Source organism: Vanessa cardui, chromosome 21 (assembly GCF_905220365.1).
Source record: "Vanessa cardui chromosome 21, ilVanCard2.1, whole genome shotgun sequence".
Classification (NCBI taxonomy): domain Eukaryota; kingdom Metazoa; phylum Arthropoda; class Insecta; order Lepidoptera; family Nymphalidae; genus Vanessa; species Vanessa cardui.
In genome coordinates this window covers 4,271,282-4,277,281 of record NC_061143.1, presented here as the reverse complement: position 1 = coordinate 4,277,281, position 6,000 = coordinate 4,271,282, and the positions used below count along the sequence as shown (strand labels likewise).

Here is a 6,000-nt window from a genome sequence, read left to right as displayed (position 1 = left end):
ATCCAGCTCCTGCCAGCCGTCTTGCGTAAATCGTCTAACCTAATAAATATTTGTTATTAGTGTTCTTAAGAGGAATGGCAAAGAAATAAAATGATAGATATCATAAATATATCGATATCTTGGCATTACAATCTTGCACATTGCCTGTCATACAATAGTGCTGTAATATAAATAAAAATGTATTAATTAAGTGTAAAATATAGCAGAGCTATAAGGAAATCGCAAGGAGCCTATAACCTGGAGATGACCTTTACAAAGGGTTAATGTTACTGATCTCTATAATCCAATAAAAACTCAATTCACATTAAAAATTGTCATAGATATATAATATAAGTAACATTATTATATAAACTTATTTACCTTATCAATTGATATTATTATAGGCTAGAATTAGACCATTTTAAGAATATTCTAAGAAGTAATCTTTATGATCCAATTCAACGAAAAGCTTCTAATCTTAAGACCAAACAATGTAATATTATTTGATAAAAAATTATAAGTAATTCTTTGTCAATCTATAATACAAACAAAGCAGGTCCAATTAAATTCCATCACTTCAATTACTTATAACAATAACAAAAAAAAAAAATTAACCTAGGCATTCAGACCGCGCCTAAGCTAAACTTAACTTAGCACTACAACTAAGTATTATCGTTTAGACGGTTATAGTGAAAGTCGAAGGACGCGCGTCAGTGCGCTCACGACGTTCGAACCGTGTGCATGTGTGTCGAGAAAAAAAAAATATAACGCGCGGTAAATTTTGACATTTGATGACTTTGACGTTACCGAAAATCTTCTGATTTAAGTATGTCACTTTTGTTTTTATTATATAAATTTCGGAATACGGATGTCAGCGTTCGTTCGAGTTTTAAATTATGACCGTTACAAATTCGCGCCATTGATGTTTCTAGTGTGATTATAATTTTGTTTTCTTTTCTAATAGTGTCCTGCGCTGAAGTTTAATTTTCGAGATGTGTTTTTTTATTTATAAGAAATTTTAAAAATATTTTCTTTAGGTGCAGGAATTGTGGAAAATATTAAAACGTAAACTCCATGTTGTGAGTTGCATGATTTTTATTTTTTTTAAATAAATATTTTTTTTAAATGTGTGTACGTGAGTAAATGATGAAGAAAGTATGTGTCATCGTTATATTAATTTATCAATTGATAATGTTTTTGTCAAAAACAATCTATCGTTGTAAGCCTAAAACATTTGATAGCAATGAAAAAAAAAATCATAAAAAGATATTCCAAATTCAAATTTGTCTTTTGGATTTATATGGGATCCATTCCAAAACTATTTTTCGATTCATAAATTGGCGAAAACAAATTTATCGTCCGTTGTTTTTTTACAATTAAAACATACCATTAACTAAATTAAAATATTTAATTAGATATACAACCTGTTTCCGTAATCTAGTTTAAAATAAATAAAAAAAAACTAAAAGCAATATTCACATTTTTAAAATTTCTGCTCATATTTTAGTATAATTATAATGTTTTATAATGAAATAAATGTAGCAGAAACATCAACTATATTCACAATGTACAGTGGTACTTAGTAATTGTCTATTATAGATATTACGTCTCTACAATTTTATAAACACTCATAAATATTCGTAATTAATTATAGGATACGTGTATGTAATAAAATAGCGTTTAATTTCTTGTAATTGACAATAAAGATAGCGATAAAAATGTTTTCAGATTTGTATACACATTACCCGCTATCAGCTGATAAGGTAGTTTATTTAAAAATCTGATACGTAACGTAATGGCTTTTTTCAAGATTATCTTAAAACTTGTTAAATGTTTACTTTAATATATTTGGTAGAGATACGAGTCATTCTAACATATTCATGAATAAATGTGCTGACTGACTATTAATTCACAACCAAAACTTATGAGTATAGAAAATTTAAATTTGGAATATCGGTTATTTATATATATATATATATATATGTCATAAGATACGGGTTCTCCTAGTTTAGGGGTACAGGGCCTCTTTGAGATATGTAATTTGATGTTATAACAATAAATATATTTTGAGTTTTGATTTAGGTTATTATAAAAAATCTTTTTGGAATTATTTTTTATAAGGGAGAGGATTATAGTGGTGGCTTGATATGAATTCCATCTATACGTAGTCTTGAGATCTGTAACTGTGTTTTGGGTACTGATCTGATTTTATATTTAATTTACGTTTTTCTATGTTAATTTTATGACCCTTAAAGTGCGTTAGTTCGAATGAAAATGATCCCAGATTGCGGATGTTATTATACGATTGCTATAAAACTCTAATCATTAGAAGATAGAGCGCTTTCGAATTTATTACCATAACAAGTATGCCATATTAGAGTAATTTGAATTCTATTGAGAAAATTGGGCTTAAATAAAAGAAGCACAACTACATAAATACTTAGTGATTAAAAAAAAGTTTGAAATTAATTTATTTCCTAAATTGTGTATACTATAAGGTGGGATTAATAATAATAATATCCCATTGATCAAACAAAATTTGCCCACAACAGTAAATCACATCGGAGGCTAGTAAACACAGATCTTACAGTGACGCACAATTTCGTTCAGTACTCAAGTGTAACGCTTTTCCCTGACCGGTTGTCATTTCAAAAAGGATGTTTAATGGTCAGATGCTGAATCGTATATTCTTTTTTCAAAAACCAGTCTGAAAGTTAGAGCAATTGTTGTTGAGAGTTCATCTCATTCTTGAATGGATATGTGTCCGGATTAATGTATTCTATTTTCAAAATCTTGGTCTTGCCCAATTGAGCGTCTGGTTTTTGCAATTCGTAGATTATATCTAAATCAAATATAGACCAGATTATTGCATATTCAGAACTCGAAGAGGATTGAATAAACTACCAATTCAATATTGCAATTATAACATAATGGAATTACGTAGAATTGTGATAAATGTCAGGGAATTTTAATTAATAATTCTGTCACAGCTATTTATTTTTGGAATTGTGAAATACAATTTATCATTTCATATTTCAATCAATCAAGCTCTGAGTGACCTTTACTGGTCCTTCATGGCTCTCAGCAGTCAGCTGCTGTACTGGATTTAAATCATATAAACTTTATAAACATTACATTTGTTGAAAGAGACTCACTAATGAGTTTCTTGATTTTTTTCTTGATAGAATAAACATTCTGAACCGTTCGAAATTATTCATTTAAATTGCTTATAGCTAAGTATGTGAATTAAGGATACTAAGATTTTATTAACATGTCCTAATGGACAAATAATAAAAAAATAAAAAAGTTTGATACATAATGTTTTTGTTATGGGTACCCCGTTTTCGCCGTGTCATTGAGTTGATGTCAATATGACATTATTTTTTGATTGGGCGAAATAGGTCCCTTATTGATCAACATAGCTTAATGCACCATCAACCTTGGAAAGTAAGCTGTGATGTCATTGCTTGTAATTATCACACAGATGGGATAACACGAAGCCCTATATCTAAAAGTATATTAAATTAAATTATTCAATATTCCCCTGTCTTATTCTTATGTCTTAGCCTTATCTTGTCAATTATCCTTTACGAAACTTTGGAAAAGTTTTAAAAACAGGAATCTGTTGCAAATATTTAAAATCTTTTTTTATATTTAAATAGTATTCACTAATGATGATACATATATACATGTAATGTATACTTATTAAAAGTAAAGTGAATTCTAACTATGTCAATTATATTTATATTTATTTATCAGTATTTTATTATAACAAGAAGTGCGTGTGCGATATTGATGTTTCTGATTTTTAAAAACAGAATTGACGCCCTTCTATATCGACAATTATTAAACAAATAATACCTACAAAAGAATTAAAGTTATATCTGTACTTTTTGGCCAATGCTTTACCAACGTTGGGATCTAAGATGTCATGTCCCTTGTACCTGTTACACGAGCTCATTCAACCTTCAAAACCGGCGGTAGTATTTGACGAGTGGGTGGCACATTAACAGGCTTTCACAGTCCTACCAGCAATATTCTCATCTCTGCTGAACTGATTCGCTGTATTAGTGACCCAGCATACCGTCCCAAAAAAGATAACAGACCTCGTGGTAGATTTATGCTTGAAGATTAATGTTGCATTTCCAATTAACTATCCCACAACTGGACAATAGCCTTCGTTAAAAAAACTCTAAAATGAGGCAGTTTCTGTAACAATTAATATAAATCGTTGCGTGGGCAAAATTTTAAACTGGTTTATCTATAAGCACGTTCGTGACAGTCAATGTCAGTCTTATGCTTTTAATAATAATCGGACACCTACATTTGTACAACTATTTGTATAATTTTTTATGTTGTTAAATATTGCTTCAGCACTTATATGTAATGATGGAATTGTCTCACTATAGTACTGAACGAGGTTTAAATTCCCATTTCATTAAATTATTGGTCCCATGGCTCCCGTTATGTCCCCGTCGAGATGTCGGACTATAAATTCGGAAATATAGATAGCACCCTTTTTTGTACTCACAAGAGCAGACGCTACTCTCAGCCAAATTATTTCTACACTACTTTTGTCCAATTTAGACAACAATCTCATAACAAAATGACTGACTGAAATGGACTGACTATTTATCGTTTTTATGATATTAGTTTAATAACAAACATAATTAGTAATAATCTATACTTAAGCTTTGCTTAGTATAATTTGTTATCAACCTGTTTACATATGAGTGAACTATTATAACTAGAAGCAAAAGTTTAGAGGCGCGTTGACGATTTTAGGGAAGATTCGTTTTTCTTTTAGTAACAACATTACATCAAAGGATTATTCGCTTGTTTGCCTACCTATTTTAAATTAAAAAACAACATGTGTGCAACATATTAGGGAACTTATATTAATAAAAATCAATTACCACCACTTTTAAAACGAAGAGAAATTAAAAGTTAACCAATTTTGATAAACGATCGCTCGGGTACGATGAACTAGGCCATAAAAAACAGATGCATCTTTGACACACTTAATACTAGTTCCGTATAACTTTACCATATCCAAAAGCAATTTAAAATGGTCACCATTAAGTATCGTACTGTCATTCAAATACATCAGATTTTAATGGAGAAACGATTGATCTCAATCGAAGGGCTTCATGAATAATTCAATGGCTATTTGTTTCTCTAAATGTTTTAGGTTAGCAGGTCGGGAGGTTTCGAAGATTTGGGCCAAGTTGCATGAGTGGAGATCATTAATGGTTTTGTATATGCCATTAATAACAAGAAGATTTCAAATTACCTCCACATTGATATCGTTCGAAGTTTGAACAATTTAGTAGATTATAAATTCCAATTAGTGGATATAAGAAATCCCTCACGCATATTATTACTTTGGGCGAAAGAGCAACTTATTGTTGCTTGAAATTTAACGAATATTGACAAAGACCTCCCTTCGCTGGTATTGTCTTTATAAATGTAGGTTTAGTCAAATCGAATCAAATTAAATGTATTTCATTCAATCAAATTTCATAATGATGCGTCAATATCTAAACACTATCATTACTATCAGTATTACTATTTTACTATCAGTGTTCAATCATTCCTGTGATGGAACCCGAACCTAAATCCAGGATTTTTTCTAAAAGTATTATTTTAATGAATAATTTAGTTTTAATAAACTATCAAAAACATCTGCGATAAAGTACTGCAAACATAAATCCGCAAACAACAAAGCAACATAAATTTCTATTAATAAAATTAATTAGATTGTAAGCAATGGTCATTTATAATGTATGCCAAGAATATATCCTATTTAGAAAAGGTGTATTTCCTAAGGTTCCTTATTAAAATTCCTCAGGGAAAAATAAAAACGACGGATGTTGGTCACAAACGGAAGGTGTCCGTACGTTTCGCTACGTGGAACAAATATAGCTGGGTCACATTCTAAGGGCCATCGCTTCCTCGTCGGGAAATAGATCAAACGGCGCATGCGCAGCCAAATATTAATTTTCACCACAATTACATTGA

The 6,000-nt window shown here is 30.1% G+C and overlaps 1 protein-coding gene across 2 annotated transcripts in view; it reads left to right on the top strand.

Annotated features, from left to right (window-relative positions):
* The first annotated feature begins 666 nt into the window (after window positions 1–666).
* Window positions 667–6,000, top strand: part of LOC124538711 (inverted formin-2) — a 104,267-nt gene continuing 98,933 nt past the window's right edge. Inside the window, exon 1 of one of the 2 annotated variants that reach the window (XM_047115861.1) lies at window positions 667–805. The gene's annotated coding sequence lies outside the window, so the exon portion shown is untranslated. Of the gene's footprint in view, window positions 806–865; window positions 1,059–6,000 lie in introns of those variants that run through there. The other variant, XM_047115862.1, reaches the window with a different exon arrangement.